This window comes from Acyrthosiphon pisum, chromosome A1 (genome assembly GCF_005508785.2).
Source record: "Acyrthosiphon pisum isolate AL4f chromosome A1, pea_aphid_22Mar2018_4r6ur, whole genome shotgun sequence".
Classification (NCBI taxonomy): Eukaryota; Metazoa; Arthropoda; class Insecta; order Hemiptera; family Aphididae; genus Acyrthosiphon; species Acyrthosiphon pisum.
In genome coordinates, this window is record NC_042494.1 from 53274999 (window position 1) to 53296618 (window position 21620).

The 21620-nt window shown below is 30.7% G+C and overlaps 1 protein-coding gene across 2 annotated transcripts in view; it reads right to left on the bottom strand.

Moving 5' to 3' along the window:
* The window catches only part of LOC100162954 (mucin-5AC), a 28390-nt gene extending 19031 nt beyond the window's left edge, over window positions 1-9359 (bottom strand). For both annotated transcript variants that reach the window (XM_008190309.3, XM_001948510.5), the window contains exon 1: window positions 8918-9359. The gene's annotated coding sequence lies outside the window, so the exon portion shown is untranslated. The remainder of the gene's footprint in view (window positions 1-8917) is intronic.
* Window positions 9360-21620: the final 12261 nt, after the last annotated feature.

Consider the following 21620-nt stretch of genomic DNA (forward strand, 5'->3'; position numbering starts at 1 on the left):
CATGCGTAAACTTTGACCTGTTCCGTGTGTTTCTATTCTGATATCATTATGTATTATTAGAGATGAGGCTGCACCATCAATCCATCATTGCTTGAATCCTTTCACTTTAAGCTTTCTATACATCGGTTTCGATACGAACCACGGTTCGAAGTCGTCGCGCGCGTTCCCGACGGTGAAATGATAATATATACGTCTGCATAGGTACCTATATGTTAGCAATTAATTCGCGTTCGCCCAAAACTTTTCGTCCAAAAAAACCGTGTTTGTCGAAACACGCTCGACGAATTATACGCGTATTATAGACTTCACGCATTAAACGATGTAAACGGCGGGCATGCGTGCGAAAGATGGCGCAGCAGTACCATAACCAATTATACATTATTACATATTATGTATATAATATTATATTATACGATTTAAAATGTCGTGCGAAAATCTTTACAGTTTATTCGTGTGACTTATAGTTATTATTTTTATCAAAATCGTGGCACCTATACACCTACCATATATATATATATAAATATATATATATATATATATATACCGTCAGTACCGTAACATATAAAATGCCGAGCGGCGACACCACACCGTCGGTGACGTACCTGTGCCTGTTTATAAAATATTATAACATATATATATTTGTGTGTGTGTGTGTGTGTGGGCAACATTGATCACGAATTCCAACTTTTCATCATTGAGCGTTAGGTACCTACACGGTTTATACGAGTTGATTCTTTTATTCGTATAATGTCTTTTTCTAGGTAAAATTAATTTTAAAAATATTTTTTTTTACATAATTTGAGATATCTATTACACACAATTTTTCAACAACTAAATAAATTATTATACTTTTTAATATTTTTAATCAAATATTTTTTATTTTATTCTATGTCAACGTGCATAATAATATATTTGATTTCATATTTTTACGAGAATATATAGATACTTCTGAGAATTTCTATACATAAAAATCAAGTACCTACTCGCGTGAAAATATAGTTGGTTAATTATAAGCATTTAAGTTGTATAATGATCGGTCGAGTAGTGCGTATGTACCCCGCAAAATGTTGGTCCACTGCTTATAAAATAATCAAATTGTATATAATCTGACATACTATGGTCGTATTCCGTTGTTCGGTATATTATACTAGATGGTCTAGATGTATATTACATACCCACAGTGTTAAAGTATAATATAGATGCCTTCTATGCACAATTACGTTTATACAGGACCGACCGTCGGGGCACATTCGCATATAATATATTATATATATATATATATAATAATACTCATAGGTTTATATGTACGCGTTTGTGTGTGTATATAATATACTGTATAATATAGCCGCTGCAAAAACGAATACAATATCGTTAGGTAACACGCAGCTCGTAAGTACAATGGCGGCACTGCCGCAAACAATATAAAATATCTCGTGGAGATAATAATTGCACAACTCCCCGATACACGTACGATATATATAATATACATATATATACACAACGCCTACAACCTATGTTATACTTATATATATATGTATACGTGGCGCAGAGTATACTATCCCCCCGCGAGTCGTTCGTGTGCGTATTATATTAATATATATAATATTTATATAGGACATGCGGCATGGTATTTTATATATATATATATATATATATATTATGAGCGTCACGAAAGAGCTGCGTTTCCTAAAATGTATTTACAATAGGTTAAACAGTGATTATTATTATTTTGACAACCGGTGGATGTAAAGAGCAGCAATATAACCGCGTACAACAGATATCTACAAATTCAAGCCTGAGTCAAACAGCACGCGAGATGTGTGGAATTTGTAAAACAATACGATTATAGCAACCGCAGCGTTAACTGCGAATTTGGAAATTCAACACGTAATAACAAATCGACCATAAATCAAAACAAAAAAATCATTACTCGTCTTACGCATACACTCGTGATGACAGAGCGGGGGCCATATTTATATATATGTCTGAACATTATTTTGGCATAACATATTATTATTATAAAATGATAATATTATACACAAAACGGCTACATCAGCTGTTTATATTAAATTATGTTTATTCATTTATTGGTTCATTGCGCTCGGTGATGTCTGCAACGCGATGAATACAAATTCTGTGGGGGCTGACGGGTATAAACGAGTTACCTATGCCGATATAATAGAAAGACAAACAATAACCATATCGCTTGTGTGTGATATTGTTGTATACTTGAATTTTTCTATGAAGTCAACGGTGGTGTGCGCGATCATTGACCGCGATCGTATACACAATAACGGACACGCGCGACGTGCGCCTCATCTGATCTTCCGACTATAATATTACCATTGATTATTGAATACACTATATTCTACAATGAATGATGTTACTTTGGTGGCCTCGGGGCTGATGACATATTGTTGTGGCGAATTTTTTTCGCCCTCCTTAATCAGATTGTCTGCTGCTCGCGGGTATTACTCGCGTACATGTATAACATAGTCAAGTATATAGGTATATTTTTTTTGCGTATCAGTGTATCACAATATGTATATTGCGGCTCAGTTTAGATAACCGTGGTCGCATACCATCACGACTTGAAACAAATCTATATTCACAATGATAAATGGGTAAAAAAAAATGATGATAAATTTGTAATGTATATCTTTGTTTTAATTCATATATTCTGTACCACTGTACCATATTATAGTGTATCCGCACGGTTTTTGAACCCCTGATACTAAGTATCTACTCTAAACAGCCAGGTTGTTGTTACGAAGCTGATTTAGTTGAATGCTATGCCGGCCCAAGAATGAGAAATGTGTTTATAACTTTAACTCTACAATAGCTGAATATTAAAGTTTTTAGGTCTAGACTCTATATAGATACAATAGCCCGTAACCGCAGTCTACATAGATATGACGAGTGGCGTCTGACCAAAAGTCTTGAAAAGTAATAAGGAGAATATTATACACACAACAGCATAATATACACTATACCACCTACAGGTATATGCCACGGACTTTGTATCGTTGTTGTTATACAACGCAAATGAAAACGAAATACTAATGTGGAATGTCGAATGTGTTTGTGTACCTACCTATAGACAACTGTAATAAGTAGGTACCTACCGATGTTACAAGCATTATATCCATTATACCTCTTATTTTAAAGTATTCCCATAAATTATATAAATGTGTACAGCTCTTAATTCATTGTTATAACTTATAACTTATAGGTATGTAACGTTCAAAATTATACCTCATATACAGTCGTGTATATATATTATATATTATAGGCACCTACTATACACCAAAATTCGTTGTGATAAATAAAATGGTCAAAACTGTACTTCCTGTTGGTCAAACGGTAGAAAGTGATAGTTTTAATAGTACCTATAACATCCTCCTCCAGTTATATACATCTATAGGTACGGTTGTACATTTATATGTAGGTATTGGATATATAAGTAATGCATATTATATATACGCATATATTTTTGTTTTATAATAATTTACGAACGGGAACGCCGGGTGAGTTGTGAAAAGTTGACAATCTGGTTAATCGGAAATTCGGAATTTAAAGGTCAACCGGATTGTTAAGGCGAGAAAAAAATACGTAATAATTCAAGTGTACACACACACACACACACACACATATATATATAGATACGCGGAACGTAGCAACTATGGCGCCTACAGCCGTATGTATTTATGCACACAACAAGCTCGTGGTTGTTGTAGTCTAACTATATATATAATATAATATGCCCTGCGAGACCATTAGACCCATCCAAAGTGTTTAACTATAATATAATGATAACATTTATACATAATATTACAATAATATACCTATATTAAATATATTGTATTATATTACAGGGGTTGTATTTTAATTTTTGAAAGACCGCAGATGTGTAATATAATGTAACAATGTTTAAGTTAAAACGTAAAAATATGAAATTGTGCAACGAAAGTGAAAATTTAAAATTCAATAATATTTATTATTACGTGTTAATAAGATATCGAACGATGTATCATCGCGATAGTGTCGATGCGCGTGTACGCGCGTCGCATTCATCGCAGATATCGTAAACACGCATATTTTACTTGTTATTATGCTACACTCGTTTCAAGAGATCGTTTTAAATTTGTAAGTTATAAAATATAATATCGTCACAGCTGGTGTTAATGGCCGGTAGTCAGGGCCGGTGACCCGGTGCCAGTCGCATTAATATAAAATTTATCATACGTAGTTTTTACAAATAGCACGCGTTATACATGAAATAAATATTAATTTATCGGATGTAAAAATGTCACTGGAAAATACTCCGAGCTATTATAATTTGACTCTAATATCAAAAATATTATATTTTTTGTAAAATATAAATATTGGAAAGCAAATATAATTAAATACATGTATATAATAATTATAAGAATATAATATAGAAATAATTAACAAAGTAAATGGTGTGTAAAAATGTAAATTATATAGATGGTTGGATCCTATTTAAATATATTTTATTCACGCCATAAATCAAAACTCCTTCAAAAATGTATTCAACGAATGAAATCTATAGTGATATACCTTCGTCATCGAGTTCTTCAGGATCAAAAATCAAAAAAAAAAACTAACTTTACTTTCGTAGCACACGTGCAGATTCCGTTTGTATTTTATCAGCGGTCCACAATTACATTAACCAAACGATTAATTATACCTAAACATTATATTCATTACAAAAATGTACAATGCGCTTAGCCACTTTGGTACTTATGCATAAATTTATTATTTTGTTCTCCGCGGACGAAACAAATAGCGTATACCTATATGCTCCTTAACGGAGAAGGCGTCAACCGCAACAGCACGTGGTGTCGTAGGTATATTATAATACATCAACAATAATATAATAACTGTCATTGTTGTTCTTAATTTTCGAATCGAATGGAAAATGGGCCGTGAATTCACACAAAAAACGTGGGTTTGTTATCCGCATTGTTTATTTTATTAAACATAATAATAATAATTGTGCTTTTCGTGAACCACGGTATAGGTATACCGCTGCGGAGTACAGATGACGACGCCGTACGTAAATTTTTCAATCGTGGGAGTATATTATTTTCTCGGCACCTCCGCTTATACGAAACGTGTATTCCTACCTATATTATTGTATAACAATAATATATATACATTGTACACTATTGCTATTTATAGGTACGATATTAACGATTTGACCCCTGCGGATTTCTCTTCCGAGTTGCTGCTGGGCTTTGTGGACATCGTCCGACAGACAGTGGTATATTTTGGATCTCGCATCCGGTATGTATAATATATGCTCACTGACATAACCACGTGATTAATGACAGTTTAAAAACAGCTCGAATGCAAATAACTCAGACTAGAAAGTTCATTTTGGGGATTAAATCGCATTCCAAGAGTTTGTTTGTGTGTGCGTGTATCTCGAAATATCGTTCACGATAATAATATAATATTATAATAATGGCGTCATATTATATTATAGGTACCTATGTCGGCTACCACTGGACCTATACAGCGAATGCCAGTGATTCAGCAAATGTTTTTTACGTTTACTTAATGTCTACTTAAGCTAAAAGAAGTACATGTGGTATTTGTGAATTATGAAGATGTTCAGCGTTATGTATTATGTCATTATTTAAAAACTTTATTGTATAACTCTTCGGTTGTTGTTACAGTCGAGTCGGGAAGGAATAACGTGTTACCTAAATGTTTATAATTGAACAAGTATTTTATCTAACGATTGCAAATCCACACAATTATGTGTTAGTTCCATATGAATATATTTTAATAGTCAAGAATAATACATTTCATCTAAAAAATTGGTTTTATTTAAGTCAATTAATGTATAATATTGTCAACTTGTTAAACAACTTTTAACCAAAATAATTTTAAGGAATATAGATAAATATTAATTGAATGCAAATATTTATAAGTAATCGTATTTTTAAGTTAATATAATATTGTTCATATGTAATATGTTTTTGTATGTATCTATGTACGTATGTGTGTAGATATGTATATATGTATATGTATGTATGTATACTACTATACTGTATAATTTATATGTATGATATTTATCAATAATTTAACAATCGATTAGACCTCAATTTATGCAAAGTGAAAGTATAAAACGATACAAATTGTAATACAAATTATGTTCTTTTAATATTATATGTATAGGTACAGAGTGTTCCATAATGTTCAAATATTTTCAAGTAATAATTACTGCAGACATTCTATTACCTCTCTATTAAGAAATATATAGTAGATAGGCGTGAAAAATATAAGACGAATATGATATTAAACCGAGTGAAAAACAACTATTATTATAGGTATTACAGGTATTACAATAACATGTATACAATATACTATAAAAACAATAATTGTCAACGTTAACTTTATTATTTATAGTATTTAAAATAGTTCACAGTAGTATTAATTATTATGTCATAAACATAAACCTATTTATTTCAGTAGTAACCTCCATGATTTGCACATATTTAGTTGTTTAAACCATTGATCAGTACCTATACGCTGTAATGCATTTATGACAAAAATGATTACTAAGTAGCATGCAAACGAAAAAAATTATAACTTTTATATAACAATTTACGGTAGTTTTTTATTCATGTCAATAGAATATTTTATTTATAATAACAACAATTAAGTGTATTGCGTATAATTATATAGTGTTATTATTATTATTTTTTTTTTTTAATTAAGATTTAGAGAAATCAAGTACGTAAATTAAAATCAAACGTTGGCTACGGTTGTTGGATACTTATTATAGTTTTCGTTAAACGTTACTTTTTGTGTAACAATTATGTCATATATCAGGGCCCTGATACTGGTAAGCCTAAATGTGTTTTTTTAACAGTCGTTTTAATATTATATAACTAACCAATCACTTACAGATAATAAACAATATTTATAAATATGAACTATTTTCTCCAAACTCGTATTGTATGTACATATTGTATCTATTAATTATTAGTTATTAATATTAAAGAAAAATTATTAATGATAGGTACCTACATTATAAAGATTATGTTTGTATATATTTATAAATTTATGATGGTTATAAAAAGTAAGAACTACAACATTGGCCTGCGTCATCCGTTTAATGTTGGAAATTAATTAGTGATCTTAATGACGCAACATGTATTACCATTACACTTTCGGTTTTGTCAACATCACGTAGTATTTTCGACATGTATTATTATTACCATCATCACTTTTGTTCAGCGTCAAAAAAACAAGATTAATATAGATCGTGTTTACAACACGTGAACAAAAAAATCAAACGCTTCCCTGCACCGTGAAGATTCAGGAGAAGTCGCGCATCACCTTCTTTGGCTACCGGTCAGGCGGCAGTCATGGTCGTTTCGCAATTAAAAAAATAAATTTAAAAAAAAAAACGAATCCACGTGTTTGACTGGTGGTTATGTTATGAAAAAAAATGTAAGAAAATAAAACCGGAATTATTGTCTATCACTTATAACATATAGTTATGTCACCGAATGTACCTATATAATATAAGTACTATGCATATACTGTATAGGTAGGTATATAATAATATATAAATGACATTCCGATTTTATGAATAATATCAAAACGCATTATATTTTCTGTTTATGGAAAATTTTCCATTATCATGATGGTTTGTATTAATATATACGGAACCAAGTGATTTTTTCGACCGGAAAATACAGCAACGAGTACTTACACTTATTATATTATATAGATACGTATACGATTACGGATTATTATAATATTATACATAATACTACGTTATTATTATTATTGAAAATGCAACCACCGCGCAATAACCGTTTCAATCCGAGTAGAGGTAATCCGAACTGGATGCTAGCGTTAAAGTCTCCCGGCGACACATTATTATTATGCAATGCGTATAATATACACGATATATATTCTATATTATTATATAGGTAGGTATCTACGCATAATAAACGCGCGGTATCACCTACTTTGGCTATCTCTAACACGTTTCGTTATTGTTTCCAGGCTAACAGGACAAATAAAATAATGTTTTTATAGATTACGTACCTACTATATACTTATTAATAGGCACGTTTTTATATAAAATTCCATAAGATGCCAAAAAGCAAAATTTGATAATTTCCTCCCCCCTCCCCGTTAATATAGGTACTTATTGGCTATTACACTGCGCGCGGTGTTATAATCGACAGCGGCGACGACGATTGACGTAAAAGTTTGCGCCTTCCGCTTTCTAAGAGGGAAAGCAAAACGCACGCGTACCTTCACTGTATAGTCACCGCGGTATAGGAGCACGTTGCGGTTTTGTCGTGCGTTATAGGAAAACCTATATACGTACGAGCTGCACGCCAATATATAGGAAACGGCGGGCGAGTGAATGAAAAAAACAATGATTCCATAACTATATTAACTATATATATACACTTAAATAATACTATACAGAGCGTGTTACTGGAAAATGTAACGTGTTAAAATGTGATCATTTCATTCTCCAGATACACCCCATAACAATAGTACCCATATATATAATATACCCCCATCTACACACATAATGGCGTGGAAGACGACTATAAGATATTAAATAGATGTCATTATATTATATTAGGTAGGTATAATGTAATAAAGTATACGTGTCCAATTTGGGTATGGAAATCGTCTCCATCATCCGGTCTTGTATATATATAATATATCTAAATACTATAATAATATTATAAAATGTTGTACTACATACGAGTATTATACCTACCACCTGTCTACCTATCTAATACTACGTGATAAAATATAATAATAAGAAGAAGAAGAAGAGGAAAAATATAAAAGATTGACAAATTGACAAATTGTCTAAGGGTGCTGTGTCATAGGTACTTACTCGGCTGGTGTGCAGCGTATATAGTCCGGCCGGCGGACTTCTTCAGAGACGAACGAGACGGCGTTATCGCGCGCGCGCGTACAGCTGCTGCAGGTGTGATGTATACGCGCGCGGTCGTCGACGTACTGACACGACGATGGTGCGATGATATTATGATAATGTAATACTACTGCGGCGATGATAAATGCGTATGTCTATGCCGCGTGACGGTCGTGCGCAATGTGCAGTGCAGTATGTATAATATATAATATTATTATAATATGCGATATATTACACGATGACTGTGTGCTGCAGTGTGTCGCCACGGGAATATAATATGCGACTGCGGCGGTGTTGCAGCGGCGACGGAGGACTCGTCAGGACGTGCAGTTCATCTCGTCGAGCAGCAGCACCACAACTATAATAATACGACGACTAATACGCAACGCTCGTGTGCGGGGCGGCGACGGAGGCGGCGGCGGCGGTGGGTTTGACGGTCGGCGCGCGTCCGCGAAATAATGCAACGCGTTCTCTCGTTGTCTTGCAGCGGTGGAGTTGGTGTGTGTGTGTGTATGTTGATTTACGTATATATTTGTGTACGTGTGCGTGTGTCTGTGTGTAATCGTCGAGTACCTATAATAATAATGTGTAATATATGTAATATTATTATGGTCGCTCGTCTCCTGGGGGGTATATCACGCACTGGCCGCCACCACCGCTTCGATAAAATCATATAGTGCCCCCCCCCCCCCGCGAACGCGTGACATATTTTTAGGTATATTGTACCGCGCTGCAGCACAGGACGCGCGAGATGTCGGGGCTGACGCCCTCCCCTCTGTACGACTGTACCTATGTACTCGACGACTGCGACGACAATAATAATAATAACGATTTTTCGTTCGGGGGTATCAAGCGATGCAAGTCTGGTGTAAGTGCATTTAACGACACATATTAATATATAGGTATAGGTAGGTACCTGTATTATATAAAAATAATACAATATTATTACATATTATAAGTATGTTGTGTTACACGCGCTCGGTGATATATTAGTGGGCGAATGGGTACACATGAGCACATAGGTATTGTACATATAATATGATATAATATAATATATTATAATATGTACAATTTGTATAATAATATACAATGCATATGATGGCTGCTGCAGCAGGTTGTATGCATTTAGGTATACGCATATATTATAGTAGGGTCGACGTATTAATAATATAATATATACACTATACGTACGAAAATACTAAAAAAAATCTATCTTATATTATGTATATATGCGAGTTCGTGCCCGGTGTATATACGATATAATATGTAATACACGCTGCAGCAGAAGCGGTGGTGTGCGCGTGTGAGTCTGTGAGTCTGTATAAAGGAAAAGGAGGAGAGGCTGTGTGTGTGTGTAATGGATAATAAACGAAGGACGACCACTATATAATAGTGTTATATATATTATAATGTACGGCGCACTGCGGGAGGAGAGGTACAAACGCGAGTGTATATTATTATTATACGGCCACGGTCGGGGCACCCAAAGTCTTCACGCGAGGTGTATCTACATATACACCTGCTGCTGCACCAGGCGTCTCGTTTCACTTTCGACGAGCCAGCGCGCGCCCGTAAGAGGCAAATTTTTTTTTCCAACGGTGGAGGCGGCGACAGCGGCTTCGGTCGAGGGACCGGTCTTCGGCGCCTAAATTTCCTACTCATTCGGCGCGCCGTTCGTGTATAATACATTATATATATATCCAATATAGGTACACACGATGTGCAAGATAATAATTTATAAAATTATCAATGTATCAATGTATGATGTGCGTAAACGCATTATTTCTGAGTGTTTTTGTTATTTTCTGCAAACCACCAGCACACACGTTGAATAATAGTATAATATCATAATATTATTAGGTACCTACCTACATATTATACCTATTTGCCTGTATTCATATTATCATATCGTACAATATTATATAGGTATCTGTATACTGCTATATTATAACATTTGGTGTCACGTTAGAAAATTAGATACAGATATGATGTAGGTATAATGGTATAGTACATATAAATATATAAATATGTATATAAGATAAGCCATAAGCGTACAGCTGTATAGTCGAGGTTCAGGAATGCACGAGCATATGTAATAATATTTTATATATAATATAATATATATAAGTACGTATAATACCTATATAGCATAAGGTACCTGCCTACATGTATGCATATATATATATATATATATATATATATATATATATATATATACCTAATAATAATACATATTACGATTTATATATTGTATAATGTAATAATAATATATGTATATGTACATAATATTATGTACACGCCAAACCTATTTTTGTTGTCTACGCGACGTTTTTGTTATAATATGTCATCTATATAGGTATTATATGTATCACCGCTGTCCCGCAATATGGAACGCTCAAACCGGATGTGGAGTACCTATAAGATAATAATATCCAAAGGAGGTGTACGTATACTATTCATACTAAACATATACTTATTATTATCATTATTATTTCATTATGTCGTCCCACGTTGCAATGAACTTGGCCCAGTGCAGTATACCTATCTGTATGCGTGTGTGTGTATGTGTGCAACGGACGGGACAAGGATGATTTTTAGAACGCGAGACACTATTCCTACATATGTTGCAGGTAAGTACCTATATGTAGTATTATAACATATATATATATATACGACATACCACATACGTATAAATATATAAAATAATATGTACACACACGCATACCCGATGTATCGTAATGTTACCTTTAGGCTTTGACGTATAATGTATAATATATTATATATATTATTATTATATTATATTATATTATATGTTTGTAGGTATCTCGTATATATGCATTATATACATGAACGATGGATAAGTCCTGTATTTATAATATATAGTATTTATAATATACATACCTCGAGAAAACACTGTACAAAATAGCACATATATATTAAATGCACTGTGCGTGCACGACCCGAGACGAGTTATAACTTTTAATATAAGTAGGTACACACGCGGTTCTTTGTTGTTGTACGACGATTATACAACCATCGAGTTATTACTTATTATAAATATTAATTGTGTACCCATACAATATCGTAAATGTAACAATCAATAAAATTCAACACGTCATAGTATAATAACTTTACCTATGTAGGTACCTATAACAGTATTCTGTAAACATCCAAATTTTGTATGCTAATATAGTATTATGTATAATATATATATTATTATATTGATATATCAATTTATGCCTGAAACTATAATGTACAATTATACAATTTACATTTAAAGATTATTAAAGAGTAAATAAAAAAAAACAAAAAATAATAACATACAAGCTACCATACGACTAATACGAGTTATAAGTAGATATACCTACCTGCAGGGTACATACAAATGTATTGAAGTTGTATTACGTTAAGACCACTGTTCGCTTTTAAGCAATGAATCATATATTATAATATAGTTATTAATTATTTTATTACTACTGCATTAAATGATTCAAAACTCCACCAATTTACTAATCATTACCTATGTGTTAAGTAACAATCATATTTTTATGAAATGTTTATGATGAAAGGTTAACAGTTTTTTAAATATAATTAGCTAAAAAATATTATGTCATTCAGTAATTTTACATAGCTATTAATAATTTGAACCCAAAATATATCGAGACCTTAGACATTTTAAAACGATTTAATGTATCTTACATAAAAAGAAAGAATGTTAAATAAAATTTACAGTTTATAATACAATATTATGATAATTGATATTAATAATAAATCATATTATATAGGTAGGTATCGAAGGTACAATATTCGTAAATTATTCTCCTCGTGTCTTAAAATATAAAATCTTAGTACTTTCATAATATACTAAACATGTTTTAATTCAAAAGATAATCAATGGACCATTAAAGTATAAATATAAATATAATAAATCCGATAATTCGAACAAATGTAATATTATAATCTTGACATTTTATAAAAAAAAGTCACTTTTTCTCTCTGTATGCTTAGATCTTTAAAACTACGCAGCGGATTTTGATGCGGTTTTTTTTTAATTGATAGAGTGATTCAAGAGGCAGGTATATATGTATATAACATGCATAATATAGTAGAAAAACACTGCCCCTTTTTTGTATGTACGAGCGTCGAGCATATCTCGAAAAGAACTCTACTTATTTTAATACGGTTTTCACTAATAAATTAGTCGAGTTACGGGAAGATTTTAATGTATAATAATTTTCCTTGGTGAAATTAATTGGGTGGCCGAAAATAATAACAATCCTTGTCTATATACCTATATAAAAATAAATGTTTATCTGTATGTCATTGAACTCCTCCTAAACCACTTGACATTTTTTAATGTTTTTGAGTGAGTCCCTGGATGGTTTAGATTCACAATTAGACCCAGTTGGTTCAACCCTGAGAGATGCTCAAACAGGTATTTTGAGATTTACGATAGGCATTTTTGTTTATAAATGGTTTCTATTGGTTATAGAAGAAATAATTAGTAAAAATTAATATTTTATGTTTGCCATTGGTTACTCTGGCAGATGAGGTAAAAGTATCCATCAAATCGTCACACGCTTATGGTTTCGAAAACAAATATGAGAATTGAATGTATATTTGTGTCTATTATATATAGGTTCTCAAAGACTACTTAACCGATTTTGTGAACAATTTGAATTGTTCTTGGAGATATCAGGAATTTTTAAAAAGTAGTTTGAACCACTTTCGATTTATACCAAGTGCTATACCCAATCCACCACAAATAAATTGTTCACCTTTGTCGATTTAGTTTGCAAAGCTACCCAAATTTATCTGTGAACTGAGATAGGTACACCAAACCTAAGATACACTATATAATCTAAATTTTTTTTTAACTTTTTGGCGAGCGTAATCGGGTTATAGGTACAATAAAATGATGTTGGTTTATCCGATGTCAATAGCCTAAAAAAATTACTGGACAATTATAAATAAAAGTTATTTCAATAAATTATTACTTGAAAATTGGAGGGTGCATACAGCTTGATTTGTACGCATTTTATACATATGATTTCTTTTAGCATACGAAAAAATACATTTTTTTTTGTCAATCTAAATAGTTGTAATCCGTTATATATTATATTAATATTATAGTTGAAAAAAAATATGACATATACATGTTGTACAAATATATTTATTAAAAATACAAATCTTTGGCCTGGACAACTTCGGGTGGGACAGCTAGTTATTTATAAAATGTTAATAATCAATAGTATAACGTAAAATCCTAATAGTATTTATGATATAGGTACTAGTATTGTAATAATTAGCCATTTATAATAGTATTAACATACAGGTTATCATATAGTAAACTATATTTTTCTTAATTTAAGAAAATATGCACATCAGTACCTATATGATATTGTATAGAAAATGAATGTCAAATATTTTCTTCATAATTAATTATTATTATTTTTTAATTAGTACTAATATGAGAAAGTTTATATTAATGTTTTAAGATGATGACATTATAATGAAATACAAAAGGTTTTTAACATTTAACGTACAACGTAGGTATTTATTTTTATTAAATTAAAAATAAGTTAAACGCTAATTATTATGAGTAATTTTAAAAATGGCTGGAAACAAAATTATGAAATAATAACGGCTCGTTAAATTTGTGCTCTATTCGAATTTCTATGGAATATAATACAGGTAGATTGAATAGGGGGAGCTAGGTATGAATTTTATACTAAACAGAAATATTTATGATCATTCTATCATAATTATTGTCTATAAACATTATTTTATAATTTACAAACTAAAATTAAATACTTTCTAGTTTTTTAAAAATATTTATATCTATATTTTATTAGGTAGATTACAGTTTATTATATTTTATTCTAATTACTTATATTTATTTAGTTTATTTGTATTAGATATATTGACGATATGTATTTTAGACATTTATTATCTTGATCTATTAATTTTATGAAGCACCTATAATATAGTAATGACTAATGAGTAATGATCAATAAGTCAAATGATTTTCAATGTATGTGTCTAATACAATATATAAATATAAGGTTTAAATTATATCTATATTTTGTGTTCGTGCTGACAATTATTGCTCAAAACGAACATTATGCAAGTATATTATACTACGTACAATATGCTTAAGGCATTGCTAAACAGTGATACTGCTTAGTAACGTATTTTTTAAAACTCGTTTCATTAGATTTGGCCCAATTCAACTGAAAAACATGAGCATACTAGTTTAAATAAATTTTCAGCTTAAGTTATTAATCGTATTCATTAAATAATCCAAACGGTATTGCTCAGTAATTTCTTAGAAATGTAGTTACTCACGCCCAGATGTAAATCGTACTCATTTGTCATAGGAACATTTAATTTTAACTTAGTAAAGATTAAAAATGGTTACTCATATAAACTATAAAGTCACTACTACTCATCCTACCTTGTAATATTATTCACGAACGGCGTCTCAATTAAATAATCGTTGAATGAGTAGGTTACAACTTACAAGTGCTAGTTATATACTTATAGAGGTCTAGGTCATGATTATAGTTTTACATGAGTATTATGTTTGGACAACCGGAGAATATTATCTAAAATAATAATTTTCTAGTTAAAAAATTCTACGATAATATTCAATAATATTAATTGGATAAAATATTATGTGTTTAAATAAACCCCATATAGGTACCTATATAAACATTCAATTTGTAACATATACCACCTACCTAAATATTATATGTTATTATACTTGGTAACCAAATTTCTCATAAATTTGTATTTGTATGCACATAATACTTAGATCAAAATATTTCGTAATCTTTAGAAATCTCTAAAAGCAGGTATACTTATTATGTATACTCGTATATACAATAGTGATAACATTTTCACGAAACTATAAAATATACGGTAATACGGTATTTTGTAAACTGCGTACCTATACGTATATAAACCTACAGCTGTTGTGTTAGTGTTACATATAGTGTCAAAGCCTACTTTTGTACGCCTGTCTGTTATTACAATATACGCGCGTAGGTACCCATAACTTATATTCGTATTATTCATTATTTTACCAAAAACATGACGGTATTTTTATGAGACTCGTGAAAATCGTATCCGCAGTCGGTTCTCGTGGATAGGTAGGCGTGCTAACCTATATTATATGGCCAGGTATATACCGCTGCTATACCATTATCGTTAATTTACCACGGGATGGCTTGCGGAATTTATGCTATACCGCGGTAGTCACCTGTAAACCATCGGCTATGCGTACTACCATGAGCATTTAGCATTGATTACATAGGTACCGTCAGGGTTGGCTATTATCAAAGATACAACTGTATCTTGTATCTTGTATCGTGATACGTAAATTTAAAGTATCAAGTTTCATATATCATGATACATTTTACACTAGTATCATATGTTTTTTTCCTCAAAAGATACAAGATACTAATATTGTAAACGTTTGTATACTGAATAGTACCTAGTAGGTATAGTACCAAGAAAATTGAATTCGATTTGCAAAACACTCAAAACTCAAATAAATGTAACAATTATGGTAATTTTTTTCGTGTGTCTATTATTAATATTGTATTGTAGGTATGTAATTTCATCACGGATTGTATTTTTACGAAAATTGTCCAGGCACAATCGAGCCGAAATGAACAATAACAAAAAAATTTACCGCACAATGTTATAACTTGTGAGATAATTTGAAAAACATAATATTAAATTACCAGCTATCTATAATAATTACCTATCTATAATACCTATCTAAAGTCATACAGAAATTTTCGTTCTCATAATCATATATTATATCCGCTACCTAGATATGAGTGCAACCTTGTAGGTATTTTCACATTAAATTAAATTAAATTAAAAGTACAGATTAGCAATTATCATGTACTATTCCGTATTCGCAATTTTGTAAAAAATGTTTTCGTTCTGTTTTATGTGGCACTGTAGTGTCAACTGTCAGTAAAATATTTAATATAAGGGCTCGAGAATTGTTGCATTAGCGTGTTTTTATTGGGCTATTCAATTAATTGCTAAGTAAGCTTGAAATTATTTTCACGACCCAAATAAAAACATATTAAAAGTTTATAGTGCATATTTTTGCATATTTAGTGATTTTGTAATTTTTAGCGCATATATATTTTGATTAATAGTAAATTGATAATACAATTTGAAAATTTTGCAATAAAAAAAATAAATATATTTATTTTGAGAGTATTTATTAGGTATTATTGTATTATGATTTTCAATTTCCAAGTTTTTCTAATTTGTATTTACACTTTACAGATATATAATTTAATGGTAACATTTTAAAAGAAAATTAATTTTATTTCGAGAACATCTGTCAAGTTATTTATTTATTTTATATATTTATACCTGGCAATTATGTTCAGCTTAGTAAAATATTTTTAGGTACTGTTGTCATGATACAGTAAACATTAATTATAACATCTTACATACATATTTGTAACAGTACCTATATTAAAAAAAAATGCATATTAGTACTTTTTTAAGCGTACCTATAAGTGCATGCATATATTTAGTACTTTATAAGTGCATTAAGTTCCAAGCCCTAAATTTATAATATTTAATAGTTAATAAAGTTAAATTGGAAATCATGGAACTATCATGTATCTTGTATCTCAATGTGATAAGTGTATCTTGCATCTAGATACACTAAATGCATGTACCATGACGTATCATGATACTTTTTTTTTAGTATCTTGCCCAACCCTGGGAATTGTATATATTTTAATTAATGCTATGAGACAACAATCCGAATAAATCACCTACTCTTCTAGGGCTCTAGGCTATAAACCACTGTAGACTATGAGCTTAAAAAAAAAATATAAATATTTTTTATTTATTATTTTTAGTATATTTGTTGGTCTTTTAGACTTGCTGAAGCTGTTATAATAAGTTACTTTATACTGACCAAACTGACATTACTGTGAATTGGTAGGTACAATATCGTTCTAATGAAGAGAGGAATTCGAAAAGCATACAAGGACCTCGAATGAGCATCATAGTAATAATAGGTATATAAAAATGTTAAGTATAACCTAATGAAAAAAAAAACACATTGCTAATGACAACAAATAGTAATATTATAACATCCCAGCTGCATTCGAACATTCTTATTGAATTTAACTTTATTTATTAATAAGTTTTTACATACGATAAACTGTGAATTGTATAGTTTTGATTTTTAATATATTTACATTTCTAAAAAAATATAATTGATATCATTACATCAATTAAAATTTAAATAATAAACAATAAACATAATATAATTAATAACCATTTGTTATTTATACATTGTTAGTTGTTACCTACCTTGTTACATAATAATATAACAGTGTAATAGTATCTTGATGAAATCCTATACCTATCACTTATTGAAGTTATAACAATTTATCGGCGATAAAATATAGACAATTACAAATTAGAATGTATACTATTCACATTGTTAGGTTTATTGATCGTATATTCGTATTACCAACTAAATATGCATGCAGTTTCTGTAAGTAGGTATCTGTATATTGGAAACTAAATCAACTATATATTTGATTAAATATTCATTTATAAAATATTAGTAATTGCAAGACTAAAAGGTAACTAATAAATGATAACAAACATTAACGATTGAATACATTTTACATATATTACTTATGAATATTATAAACTTGTTCTTAGAAATTATCACAATTTTGAATAATTATATAACACCTTCATATTATTATATTTCTTTTTTTAAATTGTAAGATTTTTTACTATTCTAAATATTAATGTTAATATAAATTCACTGCTCATTAAGTGTATTCGATATTCCACCGGTGCACACATGCACCATTTAATTGAATCCCTGAGCAAAAAATATCACATTTCCAACGACCTTAAAGGTTATTTTAATGCTTGTAGGTAGTGAAAGTGATGTGTGCGTATATATAAATACGTTTTACTCAGTTTAAGTACCTATAGTTTTATACATTGATAAGTATTGAATACCTACAGGTGTAAATAATAAATTTATAAAGTAAAAGGTGAATACTTTTTTATCTGCTTATCTTCAAAATATACCATTTTGAGGTAGGTATAACTAAATACCATGAGATTGTTAAATTATTTGAATGATGGTACAGCCCTATACGTGTTTTGAATTACTATAGTAATATATATACATGATTTGCTATATATTAATTAGTTCTGAACAGATTATTTACATTTATTTTTGGAGACATATAATATATAGGTACCTATAAAATAAAAACAAAAATATTATATTTTATCTTGTACACTAAAAACGCTATTACTGAATTAATATTGTGTATAAGCTATCTAACTCTAAACAGCTGATCAAAATTATGTCAAACCTCTACACTAGTATTGAAGTATATAATATGTTATTTTATATTTTATATTTTACTCTCGTAAATTGAAAAATAACCTCACTTACTCGTGCGTTTGTCCGATTACCAGCCGTATCCAGAATACTTAACCTGAGGCGCTTTTCGGAATACTCGTATATATGCACTTTCATTTTTTATTTTCATATTAATCATTAAAAACCGAATAGATTACTCGATGTCTTGATAAATACATTTTAAATCTGTTATACTAAATATAATGTCCATGAGATGTTTTTTTGTAGTTATTATCAATAAATAATAATCACTAATCGGTATTAACGATAACTACCTACTGTAATATATTATACAAATAATGTCTACTATACTATTGTTTTCGTTTCATTTGCGAGTTTATATTTTATGACAAAACAATGTTATTTTAGAGCCTATCACACAGTCAAGTGCCTACCATGACTACCCCGTGCGCACGCTTATACACACAGATGTCAGATTATTCCTTATTTTTAAGCATCATCATAGTTTTACGCCTCAGCAAGAGTAGGTACCTACTGATCAAAGTTTTCAAATTTTGTTTGCAACGATCAACGCCGCGCCGCTTTAATTGCCTCGAGGGACCACCTGAAGTTGAGCCCAACCCTATATACTTATTATGTAGTACCTATTACCTATATAATATACATGTCTGTTTAGTGTGACTATAAATTATAATATAAATCGTTCGAATTATTATATGGGTAGAGAGATAATATTATTATTATGATTATTATATTAATCATAATATGCATACAACTCGGTACGAGGCCATTTTTAGGTTTATACACCTATATAATTATATAATTACTAATTAGGCGTACCTATATTATATCTGTAACACGCGCGAAACAACAGGTCGCTGATAATAATATTATTATAGGTAGCCGGGTAATATAATATTACGTATCTATTGGTAAAAAAAAAACAATCGCAGTGTTCTATAGGTTCGAAACTTTTTCTCGTATTATTATTATGCACGATAAAACGATATTACAAACGGGTATATAATATACAATACGCAGTGATTGAGTGATATACATAATATTGTGTGCGTAAGGTATATAATATCGTTTTTGAACTTGAACGCCGCTGCAGGTGTTCCCAATGACGGCTACTAATACACTATATATATACCTAACTCGTCTACCCGTACAAGCGTATATAGTAGGTAATAGGTATACACCAACTATTCGTCCTTGCTGTAAATACGTAAATACCTATATAGGTATCGCATTCAGTGCGGTCTTCTGGTCTTCCCCGCACGTGCCAGGGCATGACGATCGACTGAACGCTGCAAACGCACAATAATGTACGCGTAAACGCAGTACCTACATATTATAATTGTAAATTTCAGACAAACATGCCAGACACGCTCAACCCCCGTTTATCGTGTAATAGGTATATTCATTTGTTTTGATTTTGATTTATGCAGTTCTTAAGTATACCTACCTATAAGCTAACGTATACCAATATACCATATTATTTTCAAGCACTTAGATATGTAAACCTTCGTAAAGTATTCTTAAATCTTTGAGGCAAGTTGAATTCTAAAAGATTTAAAATGTTGTAATGTCTACATTTTTTTTTTGACCAAATCTATACCCCCTCGCTACCACACAATATTACACCACTGAATCGTGTGTGTATGCCTTATATTGGTGTATTATATTTATTTTCTCTACAATATATTTAATATTATTTTGAAAATTATACAACCGCGTGTATAGCCGCTTTATAGTATACATACGCTATACTCAACAGTGTATAGTCACTATATTACAGGGGTGGCCACAATGAGGCTCACGAGCCGCATGCGGCTCTTAAATCAGTTTCGTGCGGCTCTTGAACTAAATTTAGACTAAGCTTAATAAATATAAAATTTGTAAAATTTGTCTTAACGTAACATTAAACGTAAATTAACGTAAGAGCCAAGATGTAAAAAAAAAAGGTCATATAATATATAATAATATGACCTTTTTTTTTTTTACATCTTGGCTCTTCCAATTTCCATTTGTATTATAATATTTGGTGGCTCGCGAGTCTCTTCTCACAGGCCATCCCTGCTATATTATAATGTATTGCCCCTACACATAATATTTATAAAGTACAATAGTCAATAAGGCATGACTGAATGAGCATAATAACTTAAATGGCAGGAAAAAATTGTACAGGAACATACAGGTACATCTACCTTAAAATAATGTTATAATATTATGATAGTAATTTCTAAT